At 41.7% G+C, this 26780-nt stretch overlaps 1 pseudogene; it reads right to left on the bottom strand.

The window, feature by feature from the left end:
* Positions 1–2706: 2706 nt before the first annotated feature.
* On the bottom strand, positions 2707–3941 carry LOC131132179 (nanos homolog 1 pseudogene; annotated as a pseudogene).
* Positions 3942–26780: the final 22839 nt, after the last annotated feature.

Genomic DNA, 26780 nt, shown 5'->3' with positions numbered 1-26780 from the left:
AAATGTTGAGTACAATGAACTTCTATACAACATCATTTTCTATAGGGTTATCAAAGGGGGCCCAGACCAAAGACCAAGCTGCGACCGCTAGTCTGAAAGTGCCTAAAATAATACATGGACAAGTGTATATCAGATTATGTAGTACTACAGTACCACTCTCAATAAATATGAGGCATCAGTAATACTGTCTACTCTATATTACTGTTATTGATGTTATGCTTGCTCAGCTATTAGCTAACTGTCATTAGCAAACTGTAGCTAGCTAATGTTAGCTACAGTAGAGCCAATGAGCACTAAACAGTGTCTAAAATAATAAATGGACAAGTGTATATCAGATTATGTAGAACAGTACTACTCTCAATAAATATGAAGCATCAGTAATACTGTCTACTATATATTACTGTTATTGATGTTATGCTTGCTCAGCTATTAGCTAACTGTCATTAGCAAACTGTAGCTAGCTAATGTTAGCTACAGTAGAGGCAATGAGCACTAAACAGTGTCTAAAATAATAAATGGACAAGTGTATATCACATTATGTAGTACTACAGTACTACTCTCAATAAATATGAAGCATCAGCAATACTGTCTACTATATATTACTGTTATTGATGTTATGCTTGCTCAGCTATTAGCTAACTGTCATTAGCAAACTGTAGCGAGCTAATGTTAGCTACAGTAGAGGCAATGAGCGCTAAACAGTGTCTAAAATAATAAATGGACAAGTGTATATCAGATTATAAAGTACTACAGTACTACTCTCAATAAATATGAAGCATCAGTAATACTGTCTACTCTATATTACTGTTATTGATGTTATGCTTGCTCAGCTATTAGCTAACTGTCATTAGCAAACTGTAGCGAGCTAATGTTAGCTACAGTAGAGGCAATGAGCGCTAAACAGTGTCTAAAATAATAAATGGACAAGTGTATATCAGATTATAAAGTACTACAGTACTACTCTCAACAAATATGAAGCATCAGCAATACTGTCTACTATATATTACTGTTATTGATGTTATGCTTGCTCAGCTATTAGCTAACTGTCATTAGCAAACTGTAGCGAGCTAATGTTAGCTACAGTAGAGGCAATGAGCACTAAATACCTATAAATATGACTACAAATCATTCAAATTACAAAAACAAAACCACAAATTTGGTAGTAATATGTAATAGGAGTATAAATACCAACAAAAACATAAAGATCATTTCAAATCTCCATGGCGACCATTGAACTGTTCACCACTTTATTCCACAAAAACAGATGTATGGTGGCACCCCTAAAATAATCATGTATTGGACAAATATTTTGTATGTGTTGTTTCTACATATATTGGAACACTTTTAGTACCCAGCCATATCAGAATTCAATAATTGTGTTTTTTGATGCACCCTAACACACACACACATATACATATATATATGGGTTTTATTAGTTTTTTTCTAGCACCAAGTTGTACTTCCGTCAATGCAATCCGGACTCCCTTATATGGGCTGTAGACTTCCTGCATTCAGTAAACGCGGACCTGCGTATCTGGAAGTCCTCGGGAGCGCTTTGGAGTACCTGAAGGATGGGGTACTGGGGGTGAAGTAAATAAAACACAGTATGGTTTGGAAGCAGGAAATCCGTGGAAACACTGCAGAAAGAGGTGCAGAATCTGGAAGATCTAGAAAGCTTTCTGTTTAGGTTATCTTGTGTAGCTGCTCTAGGAGTCCACAACTCAATACAATAGTGAATAGGTCCCCTTTCAAACTCAGATACTACAGTACATATGATGCGTACTGTACATCCTTGACGTCACAGTACAGTACTCTATGCTTTGACCACTAGGTGGCACACCTTCACCACATGTACAATTGTCAGCAATCACCAGAGGAGACTCTATTTAGCCCAAACAAATGCAAATGACATTTTTATTCAGAGCATATTTAAAATGAATATATCCCCCAGTAATACAGGTAAAAAATTAAGTACATAAAACATTTTCTATTAACAGATAAAGACTTTGGAATGTTGCGCTTCTCATCGCTAAAACTACTCTACCCTTTATTAAACATTTACAAATTCAATTTAGCATTTTTTTTACCAGTAAATGATATAGCTCATATAGTGAACTGCATGTCACATCAATATTCAACTTTTTTTTTTTTACATTCGGTCAGATATGCAAAATACTATCCACATAAAAATCGAACACGTAAAGAATATATGACATCCATGATGCAGGAAGTATAGGCTACATACATAAAGGTGTGTTCCTTTGGTAGAAAATGCCACATTACAGTGCTGGGAGATGTATTTGTTTCATGCAGGCCTGAGTGGCAGGTAACATGACTGACATTCGGAGTGCAGCATCATGTCATCACTAGAACAGAAACTAGAAACAGCCAGTGTGGTCACTGATCCGTAATCGCCATAATCATGCTTTGGTTCTTTCTTTTGTTTTTCAGATCTTCACAGAGTGCCGACCGAGACGTTGCAGATCTCCACGGCTTCCTCATTTGTCACTATTGGAAACCAGTGAGTAAGATATCTTGATTTGATCACATCTGTGTATCGAAACATATTCATTTTGGGTTCAATTTACATTTGGTCCAAATGTACAGTGTGAATGCATTCTAGTGAAACACTTCTATGCTAGGACTATGTTAAAAAGCCATAGCATTTCAGTATGTGGAATCAAACTACGGAATTGATAAAAAAAATTAAACTATATTAGGAAAGCAGGAAGTGAACAAATGTAACAGTTAGTGATTGTAAAAGTACCAGATGGAGGGGTAGGATTTAATAAGTTTTGCTTCTTCCTACTCCTTTTGGACATGTGGAACTGGGAACTAATTATGGGATGCACTCAATTGTAATCTGATGCATGTTCAAATGAAATAAAACCATTACCATAGTTTGGTATTACACCTCCCATAACAATATTAATCATTATCAATCAGACTTGATACATTTGTTATTCTTTTTTCAAATGATGTCCTTTAACCAGAAACGTCACGTTGGACTTTTCTGGGTTGAATTAGCATTGGTTCCGAATGTGCAGTCTGGATTAGATCCGGATCAAAAGTGGTTTGACAGTTTCTGAGCCTGCATTTAAAGGAGCACGTGTCATTCTAATGCGATGTGGTTATTTCCGTAATCAAATCGAAACTTGCCATCATCATCATCATCATCACTTCAGAGGGTTCATGTGAAGATTTTGAGTCTCCTGCCAGCCACCCTGCTTCCTTTAGCCAGCACCCTGTGGCCCCCGGGCGGGTCCCTGGACAGCGGGCAGTACTTGATGGTGTGCGCGTTGTCTCCGTTGGCGCTGCACAGGGGGCAAGTGTACGCCCGCAAGATGGGGCACAGCACCTTGCCGTCCGCGGTCTTTAGGATGTGAGTGCCGTACACCTCCTCCGGCGCGCCGTTGTTCCGACAGAACACGCACACTTTGGGCTCCGGCTTGCCCCGCTGGGCTTGCTTGCGTCTCCGGTCCGCGGAAAGCAGCTCCAACCCCACCAAGCTACCGCCCCCGTAGGGAGCCGCGTCTCTATCGGCGCTCCGGAGGTGTCCGTACGGCCGCAGGAGCGAGATCTGCTCCTGGAGCTCATAGAGAGAGATGGGCGGGGAGCAGCAGTCCAGGTGACCCGCGTCGCCGTCCCTGCTCGGCACCGAGTCGTCCAAGCCCAGAGTGGCTTTGAGTGACTCCGTTATAGAGTTGGGGCTGCAGGGGGGGCTGCGGATCTTGTTCGGGGCCACAAGTGTCGACAGACCCAGGTAGTCGTTCCAAAAATTGAAGGTGTAATCGTAAGGAGACCGCGCGTCCAAATAGCCGTGGGTCACAAAATCCATGATGTACAAAGTGTCAGCATGGGGGGGTCTCCGCAGTGAATGCCCCTCTTCCAGCCGGCTCCGGTGTGCGGCTCAGACAACATGCAGGCGAGGATAAGTTCCCCTCGTTAGCGGCTTGAGGAGGGGGCGTGGTTTGCTTCAAGTTGACGATCAAGCGGAGGAGGGTCCACGCTGATCCAGCAGGGGGGCCACCAGGCACACATTCAGTGTGTGTGTGTGTACTGTTGTGTTATGTAGTCCATTCTAGTGTCACCGCTTGTTTTGTTCAGGAAATTGGACCTTTGCATTTGTTACACAAATAATGTGGTCCACAGAAGAAGCCATTGCATGGAGTCACCAACTATCCGCCCCACAGAATAACAGGGGCACCATTCTGCTCATTATCCTTTTCTAACTAACTCAGATGGTGCCCATGTACCTAATGTTGTGGTGTTACTACTTGATTGACAGTCCTATCAAACACACGGTGACCTTTTGACACTGGAGATGAAGACTAAAATAAGCATGATTGTACAGTTAGAAACCGTGATGCTCCAACCGCACCTGCTCTGCCTCCCCCATCCCTGACTGCCCCTTGATACCACCCTCCTCTGCCCCATTGTCTCCGTCGCTTTACTTCATCAATATGCATTAAACCTGTGTGTGTGTGTGTGTGTGTGTGTGTGTGTGTCATTAGCCAGTAAGGCCGTCAGTCACACACAAAAAGAGAGCCTGATAACTAACTTGACTGCAAGGACAATGCCTACGCTATTATCTGCAGCACACGTTCAAGTCTTATTAAAGGAGCATGTCATTTGCACATCTGATGATCCAGTAAACGACCACTTTGTGTGTGTGTGCGTGTGGGGGGGGTGTGCAATTAAGCTTCATGTTGTGTAGAGTGCTCTTGGTTTCTGCACATTCATCAAACGCATTCTAAAGTCTGACCTGGAGATGTAAAAAAAACTTTGCTGATGCCTTTGTGAAGAAAAAGCCGTTGCTAAGGCAGAATAGTCCACACGGTCCGTTTTCAAGGTCACTCTCTGTGCACAAAAAAAGACACAATGAGAGCACATTTGAAAGATAAACGGTTGTCATATCGGAATATTTACCGCACAGGCGCCAATACATTGCTCCTAATTCAAAACCCCTTTAGAGTATTGATCAGAATAGACCAGTATTTTCAACCACTGTGCCGCGGCACACTAGTGTACCTTGAGAAACCATCAGGTGACCTCCTATATCAGTTTTTATAGTTAACATTGATTAATCATCATTTGTAAATATTATGTCAATAGCCATGAATACATGGACCCAAATATTCCAATCGCATTTGGTATATTTACTCAAACGGAAAGAACTGAACAGGGATGGAATATTCCTTTAACCAATCCGATTGAGGTATCTTGTATCCGTTCAAACGGAAATTTGTCAGGGTGCCTTCTTCTTCCTGGTGTTTTTCTTCTTCTGTTGTTTATTAGCGGTTGGCAAGCAGCTTTCGTGTGCATTAGCACCACCTGTGGAACAGAATCTAAACCCTTCTATACGCCATTCACAAGTCCACTTTTATTAAAAAAGAAAATTTATATCTATATAAAACATGTCCCGAGTTGAATTATAAAATATTAGCAAGATTGAATTTGATCCTTTCCTGGTTAAATTTATCATATCGCATGCTCAGATATGACGTAACACGCAGATCCAGACGTTCTTCACTTTTAAAAATGGAGGCCAGCAATCGGCACTGGACTAAGCAAAGTTTGTTTTTGATTCAAACTAAATTCCAAGACTGGACAGACGAAAAACTGGCAATACGGAGTTATTCCAACAAGTGAAAGAAAAACTCTGGGAAGCCGGTATCACGTGATGTTGATGTTTACGTTTTACTGGGCATGCCCTATTGACTATTCTGGTTGATTTTCACGGTGCATGTAGACAAGAGATTGGAATATTCCTTTCCATGGATACCATTGTTTCCCGAAAGGTCATTTCGAAAGAGAAAACTCGTCATGTAAACATGGCTACTGTGGAGTGTCTGTGGTGTAAAGACTAGCATAGCAATGAACACCTAGCTTGTTCCTCTGATAGACTTATTGGTACACGTGTGAGGTCGTGGTGACATTTTGGAATATTTTTGGTTAGTGGTGTGCCACAAGATTTTTCCAATGTAAAAAACGTGGCTCAAAAAAGGTTGAAAAACACTGAAATAGACAATAAGTTCATCCTATTGAGGAGTTTTTATATGCAGCTCAGCCATCATTGAATGACCTCTGGTGTAAAAGCTTTGTTTTATATAGCTACTATGTGGAAGGGCGCATGCAGTAAAAGATACAATAAAACATATAGAAATTGTTCACAAAATTTGTAGCCATAAAGCGCTGTTCCTCTTGTGGCAGGGCATTAAATAATCCTAACTTTAACAGAATCAATCTTCTACTTCTCATTTGGTCTACCAATGCAATACTGTGACCATGGCGATATAGGACTATATATATATATACTATTTAGGATATATAACATAGGACTACTACTAGTAATAACACTACTGATACACTCATTAGCATGTTTGCCCCTCATTGCTGGTTCTTTCTTTTCCACTTTAAAGAGAACAATTTACTTAAAATGAAATTAATACTCTTTAATTAAAAGTGTGTGTGTGTTTAGCACGTGCCGGCTTCAAACAAGCCCCCCCCCACCACCACTCACACAGATCCCCCCCTCCGCATTAATAGCCTAAACTGAATAATGCGTGCACTCACTCAGCATCATCTGCAGACGCCCCCCCCCCAGACACCAGGCATGGGTGGGGAGTCAGTTGGGGGGCTCTGATCCCTGACCTCTGCCCCCCTCCCCACCGCCACCTTCTAAACCCCCCCGCCCCTGGGGGAATACGACACTGCGTCTCTTAACGGTTCGCCCATCTGCACACGCAAAACCCTGCCCTGCCTCAAATCCCCCTCTGCCCCCCCCCCCCTCACTCCCATGACCCAGACACGTGTCACTATCACCAGCAGCCACGGGGCCCCGGTGCACAACCCAAGGTCAACCCAGAATTAGGGATGGGAGAGGAGGGTGTCTTTTGGCCTGTGGAGTGTTTTGTCATGACCACAAGCACTCTAAATGATCCTCGCTATTACTTAACCCCGAAAACCCCGCCCCCTGCAGCACCAGCTTAACTGTTCATCTTTTTACGCACACCCACCTACTCCTCATGAGGTGGAAGGGTGTCGGGTGTAACTCAGATAAATGTCAATCAATTCTTGGACGCCCCTAAAAACCTGAGTGTGCACTTAAATGAATATATGGAATCTTTTTATGAAGAATGTCCTTTTAGCACATGACATATCTCTTTGACAGTGAAAGCCATAAGGGGAGTCATACAAAAAAATAATATTAAGATTTGTCAATTGAACTGTCATAAATGTATTTTCTGTATGATTTCAATGATTTTTAACATAATCTTAAGTAAAAATTGCTGGATTTGCGTTGTCTCTCCTCTCAGTTTACCGCACAGCTGAGCCTCCCGTCTGATTGTGCTGGGTTGGATAAGAAACTCTGTCAGCATTTTGCCACTATAATGTTTGCAGAACATTGCCTGTGCGGCGTCTTTAATGCAAGTGTGACATCATTATTATTGCTAATTGGACAATAAAACCCAGAGAAAGTCATACTATGCTGAGGCAAACAGTACTCTCCTCACCGTGAAGGAGAAGGAGGGGACATGCATGAGCAGGCAGGTACTTGTCCATCCTTCTATAGAGAGGAAAAGCCAGTGCCTGCTAGAGCTTGAAAGACGAGTTTTATGTAGTATTCTGGTTGCTAGGCGTCAGTAAGTTACATTGGTGAGACATGACATTATATTACATTACCTTCACACTATTACTTCAAGTCACCCATGGCATGTCCAACATGACAAAACAAAAAACATGAAAAAACAAAGCTGTGCTCCCATTTCGTGTGGAAGTGGTTAATTTTTTTTCTTCTGACTTTGTTCTTCTTCCTCACTCTGTTTGGCTAATGTTAGCAGCTCTTATGTATCTTCAGTCATTCCGTAGCCTGCGCCATGTGGTGTAAACAAAAAGGCATGTAAAGGTGGCATTTATTAAAAACAGAACTTTTTCAGTGCTTTGGTTCCGATTTTCTACAACAAAAGCTCTGATAAAACATTCCACTGTTTTCAAATATCTTAATTTTTATTTTTCTGCACAAAATAAGATGAAAATAAATAAACAAATCAAGAATAAAGAAAATCAATCAGTAATAAATAAATATAATAATAACAATAAAACGGCAAATAATAAAAAGTTAAGAAACCACATATAGTTGGTGGGTAGACAAATTATTTTTTCCACATTAAAATGAACAAAGCATTATTAGAGCCTTGTAGACATGACAAAACACGACTATAGTCACATTTATCACATTTAGTCACATTTATTTACAACATATTGCGCAACTGCAGGGTCTTGAGACACATGCTAACTCGCAAACTAGAGAGCTAGCGACCTAAACGGTAGCCTTCAAGTTATTTCCTTTAAACTTAAATAGCCAAAAACTTACCACTTCCACACGGATAGGGAGGATAACTATTAACAGTTATTTAACCTTTAACATGAACATGAATCAAACGGAATCATTTTTTCTGGGTACATGATACCATACAGCATCCATATCAAACTTAACATTAAACTTTCATATCAAGGCGGGGGCCTCAAACTAGTGTCCTGCGGGCCACATTTGGCCGGCGGGCCGCGTGTTTGAGACCCCTGCCTTAGGCTTTAGATTCGAGTTCTTGTGTTTAAGCACAGTCATCAGACACCTGATTTAAGAAAGTGATTTAAGAACTGCTCAGAAAGAAAGCGAAGGGGAGGGAAAGCTGAATCCTCACGGATCAGAGGTTTTTCTAATTCAGGCAAAATCCGCCTAGTTTAGAGTGGGAAGTAGTCGTAGGGGTAAGGGTGTATCGGCACAATGAGGTAGCGAGGATTAGAGGTGGATTCGTCCGTGCCCCCCCGCCCACGTCCACCCACCTCCCTGCCATGCCCTTCATCTCTGGGGTTCCGCTGCCAGGGCACTTTTGTTGGGTTAACTAACGGCACTTCCCACGAGCACGGCAAGCCGGACAATCCCTTTTTAATGATGCGAGGTAAAATTCCATGGGCCCTGATCTGCACAATGCCTTAAAGGGCCGCCATTGTCCCGTGCACCATGTGCACCTTTTAAACTGTGCAGCCAGGCGAGATGAGTGAGGGCTATTTGAAGTCGACTTGGAGTGTTTAAGGCCGCTATACCGAAAAAGTACAATACTGATAGGTGCATCGGCTTTACGGTTGACACGCAATGTTAACGCTTGTGCTTGAAGTGGGTTTGATCGCCATTGTGGCCACCCAAGGTAGAAAAACAATGTCATACTAGTTTGTTTACATTGACTCGACTTCTTTTTACACTTGAATGAGTGCAACGGCCGGTTTTCCACATTCACTTAAAGCGGGGGTCTCAGACACACGGCCCGCGGGCCAAATGTGGCCCGCAGGACACTAGTTTGAGGCCCCCGCCTTGATATGAAAGTTTAATGTAAAGTTTGATATGGATGCTGTATGGTATCATGTACCCAGAAAAAATTATTACGTTTGATTCATGTTCATGTTAAAGGTTAAATAACTGTTAATAGTTATCCTCCCTATCCGTGTGGAAGTGGTAAGTTTTTGGCTATTTAAGTTTAAAGGAAATAACTTGAATGCTACCGTTTAGGTCGCTAGCTTTCTAGTTTGCGAGTTAGCATGTGTCTCAAGACCCTGCAGTTGCGCAATATGTTGTAAATAAAAACAGTATAAATGTGACTATAGTCGTGTTTTGTCATGTCTACAGGGCTCTAATAATGCTTAAAAAAAATAATTTGTCTACCCACCAACTATATGTGCTTTCTTAACTTTTTATTATTATTATTATATTTATTTATTACTGATTGATTGATTTTCTTTATTCTTGATTTGTTTATTTATTTTTCATCTTATTTTGTGCAGAAAAATAAAAAGTAAGATATTTGACAACAGTGGAATGTTTTATCAGAGCTTTTATTGTAGAAAATTGGAACCAAAGCGACGCTTTTTTAATTTTTTTGTTTTTAATAAATGCGTTTTGTTTTTGTTTTTTGTAAAACCTCATGCGGTCCAGTCTCACCCAGACCCGAACTCCAGTGGCCCCCAAGTAAATTGAGTTTGAGACCCCTGACTTAAAGTAATGTTTGGCCATAAGCTGAGCTGCTGTCCCATCTGCGAAACACAGACACTCACAGGACCGCAGATGGGGCCTGGTGCGGTGGAGCCACCGGCTGGCGCCGCAGCCGGGACGCCAGCCAGATGGGCCACCCTGTTAGGAAGGGAGAGTCTCAGCCTGTCGGGTCCAAGTAGCCTGATCTTGTTACCGCCGGACCCAGACCGGAGTCTGCTGCAATGCATACTCCATGCATCGTCAACACCATCAATGTCACCTTGCATGTGAAATCAGGTTCCAGAACAATTTCGGTATAATTAATATGTAATAAATGTGACGATTAATATAATCATAATTTAGATTTGCAGAAGCTAGCGCAAACATAGCAATGACTCTGACTGGATTCTAAAGATTTAACAAACGAAGCTAAAACAAGTTGGCGTTCTGGCGAGACGAGCACTGCTGAATGTGAAACGGGACGTCCACGTCAACGCGGTCTCTCAAGCGTTGCCTCGGATCAAGGTTTCAACTTTAAAAAGACCAATTTCACCGGGATCAAAGGTCCCGCAGCGGCGGAACATTCCCGATAACAGTGGACCGTCTGGGATTACAAGAATGTCGATGTCCATATGAGCGGCAATCTGCTTTCACCTCGTGTGCAATTACTTCCTGTCTTCCATCTCGGCTGTTGTGTGCGAGCCAGCTGGGATCAGAGGAATAAGATAAATAACTGAGGAAATATGTGTGTGTTTTCTCAATCTGTGCCCACTGAGCAGTTTGCCTGATGAGCAGTATGTCTCATTCCTTTGAACGCATCATTAAATGTGATTTTACCTGACAGTCTGACTAAGAAATGTGCAAAAAAAGCAATTGCACACCACATAAATGTGGTCTGATGGACAGCTTGACATATCCGACTTGTATTAGATAAGACAGGATCCTGATTGACTCGGCTCTCCGGTAGTACAAACCGTTCCGGGTTTTGTCCTCACAATGACACCTCAGAGATAAATGAGATCTACTCGGGGTCAAGGTCACGTTTTGGGCCAATTTAGGCAGTGAGGCTTTATTTGAAATTCATACATGACAAAGTGAGCTTGGACCAGCAGTGCATGCTGGTGGTGGTGGTGGTGGTGGGAGGGGGCGGTGGGTGTAATACCGTATTTGATAGATATGGTAGATGGACTTACTGCCCCCTGACTTCCACATTCGGGTGATTAAGTTGAATTCTTTTGGCTACATTAGCATGCTAAGGAAGGAGGCTTATTTCAGGATCATGTAAAGAGAAACTACACTCTTTCTTTCCATCCCTTCCTGGCAAACATTCCTCCCCGACTCTTTTGTTTGCCGGGATCCGGGTTACCATGGTGACCAACTGGCGCTTTATGAGCACCTCATCCCTCATCTAAATATCCCTAGTTATCTATGGTAATGAAATGCACACACCATTATCTGGCTTAATGAAACACTCTATTGTCTATGATTAGATGCAGGGAGTTTTATTTGGCCTGCTCCCTTTCAGCCTGCGTTCACTTTCACGAGCTTTGCACTGTGAAAGAAACAGTGTCCAGTTGCCATGCTATGCGGCTCGTGTGCTGGATGCGCCGGGTGCGCTGGGTGTTTGATTGCACTAACTGGCCGGCCTGCACTCCCTTTGACTTGTGATGGCTCTAAGCAGATGCCGTGGAATAAAAAAAAAAAAATCACAACAATCCAAGTAAAACATCACAACAACAAAATGACATTTAGAATAGTGGGCTCCTTTTCGTATGCTCTGCTTATAGGCTTCGCTTTTCGCTGGAAATTATTTCAACAAATATGTCTTGGTTTTTGTACACTGTCTTGGTTATTGTACGGCCAAACAGTATACTCTCTAACAAACTAGTTGAGTGCCCAAATCAAGACCAACTAGACTAGGGGTCTCAAACTCAATTTACTTGGGGGCCACTGGAGCTAGGGTCTGGGCGAGGCTGGGCCGCATCAGGTTTTCCAAAAAAAAATGCATTTATTAAAAACAGAAAAATGAATAAACTTTGCTTTTGTTCCGATTTTCTACAAGAAAAGCTCTGATAAAACATTCCACTGTTCTCAAATATCTTTTTATTTTTCTACACAATGGAAGGAATTATGCAATATCACTTTTTATAATTAACATTCATTAATCATCACTTGCAAATATTAGGTCAATATCCACGTATACGTGGACCCAAATATTCCAATTGCATTTGGTTTATTTGCTCAAACTGAAAGAATGTAACCTTTGTATACGCCTCATTCCGAAAGAATAGTGCCAATCCCAATCAATATATAATGGGATTAACAGGGATGGAATATTCCTTTCCCCAATCCGATTGAGGTACAGTAAAGTCTCGTTATATCGATAACGGTTATAACGAATTACTACTTATTACGATACTATTTTCATTTCCCGGCAAATTTCTAGTCTTTTATGATATAATTAGTTCCGTTAGTACGATACCCGGTTATTATGATAATCCGGTTACTACGATGCCCTTTTCATCTCCCGCCAGCCAATTTGGTCTGCTTATATCGATACAAAAGCAGCTTAAATCAATCTTTGCTTAAGGATTTCAATACCAAAAAAGAACACGGCGAACGGCTGCTTCCAGTCAACTTTATTTTTCACACTTCCACCACCAGAGCGCAGCACACACACCGATTCCCGCACTTCCTGGTTCACAGGTCATGCTCAACCCGCCCCACATAGCTGGCCAAACACATGCCTGCAACAGAAGAACCAACTGACATAGCATACACACCTATTCCAACGAAGACACAAGCGTTGCAAAGTGTTATGGAATTACGAGGTTACTTAGAGTCGAGAGAAAATGCATCAGATTGTTTAGAAATGTTAAACAATATTGAATCGTTTGTGTTAAAAGGTGAAAAGAGGAAGCAGAAGAAGATGGAAGATTTTTTTAAAGTACGTATTGCAGAATAAGTACAATAATAGTCATGTAAACGTTGCAGTTTTTGTTTTCCATGCATGTACTCATACATGTACTGAGTTGCAAGAGTGCGTTATGAAAATAATAAATGTTGGAAAAAAATGTGACCCATCTGACTTGAACCGAATTGTGTTATGTATATGAATGCAATCATTTTTTGCAACAATGTTTATGGTTTTGTCTGCTGAAGCGTGAGGATTTTGCATTGGTTGAATTTTAGAAAAGTAATAGTCATTAAAAAAGCGTAAAGACGTTTTTATTTAATGCATTGAAGCGCCGAAGAACTGGAGTCTGAGGCAGAGTGTCGAATTTGGGAGAAAACTTTATTTTTCTTGCCAACAATAACTTGCACTCTCTTGCTACGTAAAGGCATGAAAGACATGAAAGCCACAACAGGAAGCGGAAAACCCCCGTCCCTCGCGCCTACCCCTCCGGGTGGCAACACCTTCCCTATCGATAGTTCCGGGGTGAATTATGTCCCGGTAACCTATCACTACAGCGTAAGTTTATTTTTATTTACTGTAGTACAAAATGTATTGTAGTACAAAAGCATGCTAGATACGCAATCCATGAACTCAAGGAGAAAATTACATGCCATATCAAAGATCCGCCCACTTTTAATGCAGTTCGGCGCAGGATCGGATATATGGATAGTCCGGTTATATCGGTATTTTTTCCAACTCCCGAGAATATTGATATAACAAGACTTTACTGTATCTTGTAGCCGCTCAAACGGAAATTGTCAGGGTGCGTTTTTCTTCTTCTGTTGTTTATTGGCGGTTGGCAAGCAGCTTCGGTGTGCATTAGCGCCATCTGTGGAACAGAATCTAAACCCTTCTATACGCCATTCATAAGTCCATAAGTGAAAAGAAAATATATATCTATATAAAACATGTACCCAGTTGAATTATAAAATATTAGCAAGATTGAATTTGATCCTTTCCTGGTTAAATTTATCATATCGCATGCTCAGATATGACGTAACACGCAGATCCAGACGTTCTTCACTTTTAAAAATGGAGGCCAGCAATCGGCACTGGACTGCTACGGAAAGTTTGTTTTTGATCCAAACTAAATTCCAAGACTGGACAAACGAAAAACTGGCAATACGGAATTATTCCAACAAGTGAAAGAACAACTCAGGGAAGTCGGTATCACGTGATGTTGGTGTTTACGTTTTACTGGGCATGCCCCATTGACTATTCTGGTTGATTATAGCGACGCATGTAGACAAGAGATTGGAATATTCCTTTCCATGGATACCATTGTTTCCGGATAAAGTCATTAGGAAAGAGAAAAACTCCTCATGTAAACATGGCTACTGTGGAGTGTCTGTGGTGTAAAGACTAGCATAGCAATGTAATATTGGTAGCTTGTTCCTCCTATAGACTTAGTGATGTTTTCCAATGTAAAAAAACATGCCGTGGCTCAAAAAAGGTTGAAAAACACTGCCGTACATGAAGGAAAATAATATATGACAACAAATGCTCTGACACAATAGCAATGCACAAAGGTACAACATTGTTCCCTGATAGAATATCGCTGAATATAAAAGAATACTGTATGTGTTGTTGTGTGCTGAGAAACATTCAGTGCGTCACCAAGCAGATAAAAAATAATTCAATGCGCATCTGCTAGTTGAAAAGAACGTCAACGGAGCTGAGTAATATCTGCAGATTGGGCTGTTAAGCCACTCTGCATTTCATGAGGCAGCCCCGTCACTAACAGTTATCTCCTCGCCAGCCTCCCAGGACTCGTCGAGGTTGAAACCGTTCTCCCCGCCTCTGAATAATGCATGAAATTACGTAATGCAAATGGAGGCTTCATCATTTCCTTCCCGCCCCCACTGTTGCACACTGAGGGGCCAGAAGCCACCGCCGTATTAGAAAGAACAGTGGGGGAGTCCCTTGAGCGCAGAGAAAAAAAAAAGGGTCTGCGATAAAAAAAAAACCCCAAAGGCTGCATCTGAAGTGCAGTTATTGCAGACTTCATTCACGGGGGATGACACGGGAGGCTTACTGTGAGGAGGCGGTGAAATATTCATCCAGCAACAGCCTGGCTCGGCTCCACCGCTTATAAACACAGACCCGATCAAATATAAATAATAACACAAGAGGAGGGCGCCTTGACGATAGAACACAAACTATGGGTGGTTTACACAAGGCTATAAAATAGAGCTAAAAACAATATTGATTTGGTCATTTGTTTACACTACAGTGTTTTGGAGTCTAAAAATAGAAAAGTCTGAAAGTGAAAGTGTTTGTGTTTATGGAAATAACACAATGTCATTTTGACGACACCACTCGTGTCCGGCACAGTCATATTAGTTTGACAAAGGGTATTCATTCATTCATTCATTCATTCATTCATTCATTCATTCATTCATTCATTCATTCATTCATTCATTTTCTACCGCTTTTTCCTCACGAGGGTCGTGGGAGGTGCTGGAGCCTATCCCAGCTGTCTTCAGGCGAGAGGCGGGGTACACCCTGGACTGGTCACCAGCCAATTACAGGGCACATATAGACAAACAACCATTCACACTCACATTCATACCTATGGACAATTTGGAGTGGCTAATTAACCTAGCATGTTTTTGGAATGTGGGAGGAAACCGGAGTACCCGGAGAAAACCCATGCATGCACGGGGAGAACATGAAGATAGCCGAGAGGGGAATTTAACTCTGGTTTACTCGCTGCGCTAACCACTCGTCTTCTTGCGCAGTTGTGCAGCGTTTTTATGTCCTTGTTAGACCCAGTTTGTGCTGCTCTCTGAATGAAGGTGTAATATATGCTAACACAATGCTTATTCAGCTACACAAAAAATAATCATGAACACAAAAGGTGTCCAGTGTTTATGTTCCATAAACACTTTTTTCATTTATAAGTCGCTCTGGAGTATAAGTCGCAGGAACAGCCAACCTATGAAAAAAAGTGTGACTTATAGTCTGGAAAATACGGTACTTGTTTTGGTTCAGACTTGGAAATACAAGGAGTTAGTACATCACACAACACAACTAAAGCTAACACAACTAACATAACTATAATTTCCAAATGCCCGCAAGGAATGCTGGGTAGTCCAGCAGTAACAACAATATGAACGTTGAACATGTCCAGTGTTTATGGAACATAAACAGTTTTTTCATTTATAAGTCGCTCTGGAGTATAAGTCGCAGGAACAGCCAACCCATGAAAAAAAGTGCCACTTATAGTCCGGAAAATACGGTACTTGTTTTGGTTTAGACTTGGAAATACAAGGAGTTAGTACATCACACAACACAACTAAAGCTAACACATGACTTAAAACTGTCATTTCCAGATGCCCGCAAGGAATGCTGGGTAGTCCTGCAGTAACAACAATATGAACTATGAACAATAAAACCTTGTTTACTTCTCTGATAACAGTTTTTTCATTTATAAGTCGCTCTGGAGTATAAGTCGCAGGAACAGCCAACCTATGAAAAAAAGTGCGACTTATAGTCTGGAACATACGGTACTTGTTTTGGTTTAGACGTGGAAATACAAGGAGTTAATACATCACACAACACAACTAAAGCTAACACATAGCTAAAAAAGTGCCACTTATAGTCCGGAAAATACGGTACTTGTTTTGGTTTAGACTTGGAAATACAAGGAGTTAGTACGTCACACAACACAACAAAAGCTAACACATGACTTAAAACTGTCATTTCCAAATGCCCGCAAGGAATGCTGGGTAGTCCAGCAGTAACAACAATATGAACTATGAACGTGTCCAGTGTTTATGGAACATAAACACTTTTTTTCATTTATAAGTCGCTCTGGAGTATAAGTCGCAGGAACAGCCAACCTATGAAAAAAAGTGCGACTTATAGTCTGGAACATACGGTACTTGTTTTGGTTTAGACGTGGAAATACAAGGAGTTAATACGTCACACAACACAACTAAAGCTAACACATGACTTAAAACTGTCATTTCCAGATGCCCGCAAGGAATGCTGGGTAGTCCAGCAGTAACAACAATATGAACTATGAACAATAAAACCTTGTTTACTTCTCTGATAACAGTTTTTTCATTTATAAGTCGCTCTGGAGTATAAGTCGCAGGAACAGCCAACCTATGAAAAAAAGTGCGACTTATAGTCTGGAACATACGGTACTTGTTTTGGTTTAGACTTGGAAATACAAGGAGTTAATACATCACACAACACAACTAAAGCTAACACATAGCTAAAAAAGTGCCACTTATAGTCCGGAAAATACGGTACTTGTTTTGGTTTAGACTTGGAAATACAAGGAGTTAGTACGTCACACAACACAACAAAAGCTAACACATGACTTAAAACTGTCATTTCCAAATGCCCGCAAGGAATGCTGGGTAGTCCAGCAGTAACAACAATATGAACTATGAACGTGTCCAGTGTTTATGGAACATAAACAGTTTTTTTCATTTATAAGTCGCTCTGGGGTATAAGTCGCAGGAACAGCCAACCTATGAAAAAAAGTGTGACTTATAGTCCGGAAAATACAGTACTTGTTTTGGTTTAGGTTTATAAATACAAGGAGTTAGTAACACATGACTTAAAACTGTCATTTCCAGATGCCCGCAAGGAATGCTGGGTAGTCCAGCAGTAACAACAATATGAACGATGAGCAATAAAACCTTGTTTACTTCTCTGATGACCTCCTCCACATATGTTGCATATTGCATGTAGATGTTTGCTAGTATGCCCACATGGCGCAGTAAGTAGGTTACTTTGTTCGTCATGCGTGATGACGTGATGTTTGGGTGGCTTTTTTTTACGAGCTCCAGATCGCATCAGACTATTTAGGCGACTCAAGCGTGCCACAATAGTACTGCACGTCATGTTGTCGGCTACATTTTCCTTGTGAAAGGTTTTTTTAAAAAAAAGCTAAAGTCTGTTCCTTACGAGATTGTTATCATGTAAACATCCCGTTAGCTTATCCTATGTTAAATAAAGTTTTTAATGATGTTAATAGCGATCATTTCCCTCCCAAAGATGATGGCACATGAAAGGGTTTTGGTTGGCTGGTTTCAGCGCTCCCCCCAAAAATAGAACGCCTGTCAGGTCTTTGCAACTTCAAAAGCAGATAAAGGATCCTTTTACACAAAGGAAGTCCTTTTCCTTTCTTTTTTTGTGCTTAATCTTCAGATTCAGGGGTTTTATTCATGCCTTTGTCCACTTTGTGTCACCCTTTAACACCAAGGGGATTAAATTGCTGTAGCGGAAGTCATTGTTTGTGTTTTCTTCCGGCCTGCTAGCTCCTCGATTGTTATCAGCCGCGCTCCAACAATGCGGGAGGTTCATCTCCTTCCTCCAGCGAGAAGAGGGTGCGCTCACCTTGTTTGTCTGGGGGGAAACGGAGACACAATATGTCACTCATTTTTGCTCTTGACCCCAAGAAGTAGTGGAAGTTTGTTTGGAGGAAACACTACTCAGGTGGTCCTCGGGTTACGGAATTCTGGGTTATACCATTTTGTGGTTATGCAACCTAATTGGTGGCGTGTAAACGTACGTGTGGTGGTAAATATGTGCTGGGCGCAGTGCAAGAATGTCGTGTTTTACTTGCCTTGCATGCTACAGATGTGTGCTTCAATGGGGTGTCAGAAGAGATGGCACAACACGCATGACCTTGTCTTGCTCTTGACCTTGGGCTGCACTCTTCTGCTGCTTCTGTGTGTACTGTGGAACAAACGTGCTAGACGCTGAAATGTCTTTCTGCTTAGAAAAACATGATGATGATGAATGATCAAGTTCAAGTTCATTCATTTTCATTGCTTTTCCTCACAAGGGGCTGGAGCCTATCCCAGCTGTCTTTGGGCGAGAGGCTGGACTGGTGGCCAGCCAATCACAGGGCACATATAGACAAACAACCATTCACACTCACATTCATACCTATGGACAATTTGGAGTGGCTAATTAACCTAGCATGTTTTTGGAATGTGGGAGGAACATGAAAACTCCACACAGAGATGGCCGAGAGGGGAATTGAACTTGGGTTAACTCGCTGCGCGAACCACTAGTCTTCTTGCACAGTTGTGCAGCGTTTTTATGTCCTTGTTAGACCCAGTTTGTGCTGCTCTCTGAAGGGAGCAGCCCCACATCAAGATGTTTTCTGATATAATTGAGACAAGCCTTAACGCTCTTCTTTTCCAGTAGTGGTTTTGGTCTTGGAACTCTGCCATGCAGGCCGTTTTTGAGGCTTTCTTATGGTGGAGTCATGACCACTGACATTAACTGAGGCAAGTGAGGCCTGCAGTTCTTTGGATGTTGTTGTGGGGTCTTTTGTGACCTCTTGGCTGCGCTCTTGGGGTACTTTTGGTTGGCCGGCCACTCCTTGGAAGATTCACCACTGTTCTATGTTTTTGCTATTTGTATATAATGGCTCTCACTGTGGTTTGCCGGAGTCCCAAAGCTTGAGAAATGGCTTCCCAACCTGATAGTTCTCTTTTGGACCCCAATTTGGAATGGCCAATTAACCTAGCATGTTTTTGGAATGTGGGAGGAAACCGGAGTACCCGGAGAAAACCCACGCATGCACGGGGAGAACATGCAAACTCCACATAGAGATGCCCGAGGGTGGAATCGAACCCTCGTCTCCTAGCTGTGAGGTGCTAACCACTAGACCACCGTGCTGCCCAAAGTTCAAGTTAATTTTCAATTACTGTGGGATTAATCAGCTCTTTGTCTCTTGTCACAAACCCAAATAACATCACTTATTAGTTTACATTTTGCACTTCATTGTGTCCCACAAACACGAGACAGGTTCTTCTGGGGTCAGTGCGGGGGCAGCAGAGTCCCCTTGCCACTCCCCTTCCAGTTTGCCAAACAACCACACGGATAAGCGCTGTCTTTTTGGTTTAATTCTTGTATGAAATATTTTTACTGTATTTCGTATTTCTATCACGTGTTCTGTGTGCAGATCGAGTGATTTCGGCCTGAATTCTACAATCACAATCTAGGATCATTAGTGATTGAACTATTCTGAGTCTACATCAGGGGTCTCAAACACACGGCTTGCGGGCCAAATGTGGCCCGCAGGACACTAGTTTGAGGCCCCCGCCTTGATATGAAAGTTCAATGGCCCGCGCAAGTTTGATATGGATGCTGTATGGTATCATGTACCCAGAAAAAATTATTACGTTTGATTCATGTTCATGTTAAAGGTTAAATAACTGTTAATAGTTATCCTCCCTATCCGTGTGGAAGTGGTAAGTTTTTGGCTATTTAAGTTGAAAGGAAATAACTTGAAGGCTACCGTTTAGGTCGCTAGCTCTCTAGTTTGCGAGTTAGCATGTGTCTCAAGACCCTGCAGTTGCGCAAGATGTTGTAAATAAAAAGAGTATAAATGTGACTATAGTCGTGTTTTGTCATGTCTACAGGGCTCTAATAATGCTTTGTTCATTTTAATATGAAAAAAATCATTTGTCTACCCACCAACTATATGTGGTTTCTTAACTTTTTATTATTATTATTATATTTATTTATTACTGATTGATTGATTTTCTTTATTCTTGATTTGTTTATTTATTTTTCACCTTATTTTGTGTAGAAAAATAAAAAGTAAGATATTTGAGAACAGTGGAATGTTTTATCAGAGCTTTTATTGTAGAAAATCGAAACCAAAGCAAAGTTTATTCATTTTTCTGTTTTTAATAAATGCGTTTTTGTTTTTTTTTGGAAAACCTGATGCGGCCCAGTCTCGCCCAGACCCTAGCTCCAGTGGCCACCAAATAAATTGAGTTTGAGACCCCTCGTCTACATCAAACCAGTGTCGTTAGCGTATAGCGCTCCAGGGTTGTCATTGACAGCGAGAACAGCAGGCGATGTGTTCCTTCATCATCTCAGCAACAGGAAGACTCACAGATGGGCCCTTTCTGCTCGTTGCCCCTTGTAATCCATCCATTAATCCCCATCATAAACAGGCAGGTGAACATTCGACTCCAGTAACTGTGCAACAGTGACAGCTGGGCGGCTTGGAATGTTCGGAGGCGAGGAGGCGGGGCTGCCGCCTTAACTCCCTTTGGTGCAGGATACCAGAGAGAAAAAAAGGGGCCACAAATTGTATTGTTTGCAAGAATAAAAGCAACCACTGCATCTTGGCCGGGTTGAAAGCGGTCCTCTGTTACTGTCCAAGCCATCTTAAAGGAAGCATGTAGTAGGAATGGTGATGAAGTGTAATTAGCTGTGCCGTACCTGGCCCGCTGAGCCAGGTGGCAGCCTGATGAATGAATGTGCTGTAAACACAACAAAAGCTCACATTTTCCAGGTAATGAATTGCAGTGGTACTAATGCATCTTCACAGCGCTGCGGCCCTGGGGAACGTTCACAACAACACTGGGCTGAGAACACAATACATTGGAACATTTTCACATTTAATGAACAGGAAGCCCTCATTTATCGCTGGTGAATTTCCTTCATTACGGCAATCATCAAGACACAAAATAACACCCATAGTCAATTTGACATGCCCAATACAGTAGATATAATCACAGAAGAGAAGCCATTTAATACAGTTTACCTTGTAGGGGCGGAGAATCCACAACGGACAGGAAGTGATGTTGCATTTTCAGAACTGTGGGCTGCGGCCACAACAGTAATCCGTATTATCAGTAATATGATTATTAGGTCTCAGTTTACAAGATACAAGATACATAACAGGAGGAACTAATGAGTAGTTAGTTCTTAGTGACCTATAGTGACCAACGTAGAATACTACATTGACAAATTGTGGTCTTAATGGCTTATACCAGTGATTTTCAGGAAATTGTCAGGTGTGCCGTAAGGAATTATCTAATATCACTTTTTATAATTAACATTTATTAATCATCATTTGCAAATATGTCAATATCCACGTATACGTGAACCCAAATACAGTAAAGTCTCGTTATATCGGTTATAACGAATTACTGCTTATTACGATACTATTTTCATTTCCCGGCAAATTTCTAGTCTTTTATGATATAATTAGTTCCGTTAGTACGATACCCGGTTATTATGATAATACGGTTACTACGATGCCCTTTTCATCTCCCGCCAGCCAATTTGGTCTGCTTATATCGATACAAAAGCAGCTTAAATCAATCTTTGCTTAAGGATTTCAATACCAAAAAAGAACACGGCGAACGGCTGCTTCCAGTCAACTTTATTTTTCACACTTCCACCACCAGAGCGCAGCACACACACCGATTCCCGCACTTCCTGGTTCACAGGTCATGCTCAACCCGCCCCACATAGCTGGCCAAACACATGCCTGCAACAGAAGAACCAACTGACATAGCATACACACCTATTCCAACGAAGACACAAGCGTACAAATACATGTATTTAATTGTGTTGTATTCAGATATCTTTTTATCGCTTGCAATAATCACTGTTTTTCATATGTACATGCTGGCGTTTGTGGTTTCTCTTGTGTGTATAGAATCTATACACACGAGAGAAACCACCAACGCAGTTGGTTCTTTTGTTGCAGGCATGTGTTTGGCCAGCTATGTGGGGCAGGTTGAGCATGACCTGTGAACCAGGAAGTGCGGGAATCGGTGTGTGTGCTGCGCTCTGGTGGTGGAAGTGTGAAAAATAAAGTTGACTGGAAGCAGCCGTTCGCTGTGTTCTTTTTTGGTATTGAAATCCTTAAGCAAAGATTGATTTAAGCTGCTCGACATTGTTCTAGAAGCTGCTCGACATTGTTCTAGAACAATGTCGAGCAGCTTAAATCAATCTTTGCTTAAGGATTTCAATACCAAAAAAGAACAATAGTATAGAACAATGTCGAGTGCATTATTGCCCACTTTTAATGCAGTTCGCCACAGGATCGGATATATCGATAGTCCGGTTATATCGATATTTTTTCCGACTCCCGACAATATTGATATAACGAGACTTTACTGTATTCCAATTGCATTTGGTTTATTTGCTCTAACTGAAAGAATGTAACCTTTGTATACGCCTCATTCCGAAAGAATAGTACCAATCCGAATGAATATATAATGGGATTAACAGGGATGGAATATTCCCATCCCCAATCCGATTGAGGTATCTTGTAGCCTCTCAAACGGAAAGTTGTCAGGGTGCGTTTTTCTTCTTCTGTTGTTTATTGGCGGTTGGCAAGCAGCTTCGGTGTGCATTAGCGCCATCTGTGGAACAGAATCTAAACCCTTCTATACGCCATTCATAAGTCCATAAGTCAAAAGAAAATATATATCTATATAAAACATGTACCCAGTTGAATTATAAAATATTAGCAAGATTGAATTTGATCCTTTCCTGGTTAAATTGATCATATCGCATGCTCAGATATGACGTAACACGCAGATCCAGACGTTCTTCACTTTTAAAAATGGAGGCCAGCAATCGGCACTGGACTGCTACGGAAAGTTTGTTTTTAATCCAAACTAAATTCCAAGACTGGACAGATGAAAAACTGTCAATACGGAGTTATTCCAACAAGTGAAAGAACAACTCGGGGAAGTCGGTATCACGTGACGTTGGTGTTTACGTTTTACTGGGCATGCCCCATTGACTATTCTGGTTGATTATAGCGACGCATGTAGACAAGAGATTGGAATATTCCTTTCCATGGATACCATTGTTTCCGGAAAAGTCATTAGGAAAGAGAAAAACTCCTCATGTAAACATGGCTACTGTGGAGTGTCTGTGGTGTAAAGACTAGCATAGCAATGTAATATTGGTCCGTGTGGCAACACCTAGCTTGTTCCTCCTATAGACTTAGTCATGTTTTCCAATGTAAAAAAACGTGCCGTGGCTCAAAAAAGGTTGAAAAACACTGGCTTATACTGTATGTGCATATTTTGTGACTAATAGGCCTTGGTCAGCCACGAAACATCGATTATTTATTAATTCATGATTGAAAAACCCTGAGAGTGAGGGAGCAATGGAGTGAGGGATGACTTATTTTTTTTACATGAGAAACTGCAAAACCTAATATCATATGATTTTTGGAAGTACAGTGGAACTTTTTGCAGAAAAAAATTGTCAACATTTTGCTTCGGTTCTCATAGGCTGTTTTGGTTATGGTACGATAGCCATAACAAACCGTTGTATTTGACCTTTGGCTCGTCGGTTGAATCTTGTCGTATTAAGAAGCATATGACTCATATGTTGGTGACTCAGTCTTGAGTCCAAATGTCTTCGTAACATATCTTTATTACACAAACGTGTTTGATATCACATTCTCAAATGCGGTTTCATCACCAGTTGAGTCTATGCTTTTTTTATGGCTGCAAAAAAACCCACCATGGGGCCAAATTAAAGTTGCTAGTACCAGCATTTTCATAAAACACATGAGAATCGCTATCGAAAATCAAGGAGGAACTCATAGCAAAGTAGGAAGATGGTGCCCCAACATGGGTCCCGCTCATGGGCGACTTCCGCTTGCGGACAACCACTTCGGTGCAGGAGGTCCCCTTGTTTGGAGTTGAGCAGGCCGGTCGCTGACATGACGAGGACGGGTCCCAGAGTGCCAGAGTGATGTTCTGTGGTGCGGGCTCACCGGTTACTGAGGACTCTAGCCAGTTGGATAGCGTTGGGAGACGAAATCTGATGGTGGTCAGCATGGAATCTTTCCTCTGCGGCTCGCCCGACATTCTTTCAATGTCCTTGAGAAGGTCAGCAATCCTTCTTTAGCAGTAGTTCCACTTCTCCAGGCGAGTCAGAGTCTGATGTTGGCATGGCGAATGTAGCTAGCCTAGCCTCCAGGCAACGTGAGAGATCCAAGTTAGCAACACAGCTAACCGATGTTCTTGCGACAAACTTTTCTTGTCAAAGCAGGGTCGGTCCCGGTTAGTACTCGGAAGATCCCCAGTTGCACGTCTGATGTCGTACGCCAGTGTGATGAAAAGTAACCGTTGCTAAGCAACCTTGCAAACAATCTGGATCTTAACCAAATGTTTTTATAGTTTTACACATGCTTATTTTAGTTTTTATTAATGTTCTTATATATTTCACTTTTCTTTTTTATGTATTATGATTATTTCTATATATACTTTCTATATTCTTATTTTATGTTTTTATATTTCTTATATACCTCCATCTGGTACTTTAACAATCACTAACTATTACATTTGTTCACTTCCTGCTTTCCATAATACAGTTTAAGTTTTTTTTTTTTTTTTAATTTTGTAATTTTTATTACAAGGCGGCATGGTGTGGAGTGTTTAGCACGCAGACCTCACAGCTAGGAGACCAGGGTTCAATTCCACCCTAGGCCATCATCTCTGTGTGGAGTTTGCATGTTCTCCCCGTGCATGCGTGGGTTTTCTCCGGGTACTCCGGTTTCCTCCCACATTCCAAAAACATGCTAGGTTAATTAGCCACTCCAAATTGTCCATAGGTATGAATGTGAGTGTGAATGGTTGTTTGTCTATATGTGCCGTGGGATTGGCTGGCCACCAGTACAGGGTGTACCCCGCCTCTCGCCCCAAGACAGCTGGGATAGGCTCCAGCACCCCCCACGACCCTTGTGCGGAAAAAGCGGTAGAAAATGAATGAATGAATGAATGTTTTTTTATGTTTTATGATTATTTGTATATATACTTTCTATATTCTTATTTTATGTTTTTATATTTCTTAACCCATATAGCCAGTGTTTCCTCAGTGGGGGCTCTCTGCGCTGGGGGCTGTTCTCGGTTGGGGGCTGGGGTGTCTCCTCTCGTGGGGCTTACCGACTGGGGTAGCTGGGAGCTCTGTGGCGGTGCCCCTGCCTCCCTGTTGTGTGGTGGCCCCCTGAGTTGCAGCCCCCAGCGCAGATGGCAGCGCTTCCTGAACTGGTTCCTCTGTACTCTGGCAAACAAACTTCTTATGTGTGTGTGTGTCTTGTTGTTGTCTTTTTTTTTAACATGTAAAGCGCTTTGTGCTACATTCTATGCATGAAAAGTGCTCTAAAAATAAAGTTTGATTGATTGATAGGAAGGTGGCGCCCGTGTGGCTCTCCCTCCATTGCTAGCTACCTCGTCTTTGTCAACAAGTCTTCCATCAAAGTGATTTTTTTCCTGTAAAACTAAATTGTTCTGTATATTTTATGTTAACATTTTAGTGTGTCCAGAACACATTAATTGGATTTACCTGTAAATGGGTTCCTGTTGGTAAAATTGTTTCAGCGTTTATATGATTGACTGTTTGGAACAGATGAATCCCAACATTTGTACATGTTATTCCCATTTTTCCTGAGTTGATAGTGTTCTTTTCCGGAACTGCTTTGGATTTCAATCATGCAAAGCAAAGACACAGTAGTCTTTTGTATTTGAAGGTCACTGAAGGTGATTTTTAAAAAATCCTTGTGTGCATGTGGACGTAGCATATAGAAGTGATGCCTGCAAATATTATCCTTACAATTCAAAAACAAAATGATTGTCTGTGTCAATTTTCACACGTTGTAACTGTGACTCATATTCCACTTGTGATTATCTGCATTAAAAGGAAGCAGATTCCTTAAGTACAGGAAGCCCGCCGTTTCATAAGGCCTGTGGGGGATAAGATTTTTATTACAAGTGTCTCCTGTCATAAATCACCGCCCAGCCAATGACGCCTTGATTGATGGTGACATTTTTTGGCTGCTGGAGTTTTAGAAAATGAATTACGCTCGACGGAAGACAGCCCTTGCGCCGTGTGTGGAAAATACCCCGGGTGTCCATTCGCGGTTATACGTATGTGTGGGAACGAGCATCGGTTATTGGAAGCCAGCCACCTCCCGGCAACAATGCGAGGATTTACGAGGATTTCTGTGACCGCTTTCCATGCCGCTCCAGCATGGCACCTCCA

Source organism: Doryrhamphus excisus, linkage group LG14 (genome assembly GCF_037039965.1).
Source record: "Doryrhamphus excisus strain RoL-2023G ecotype Guam linkage group LG14, RoL_Dexc_Guam_v1.1, whole genome shotgun sequence".
NCBI lineage: Eukaryota > Metazoa > Chordata > Actinopteri > Syngnathiformes > Syngnathidae > Doryrhamphus > Doryrhamphus excisus.
Note: the sequence above shows the minus strand (reverse complement) of the source record. Positions and strands in the feature narration are given on the sequence as shown.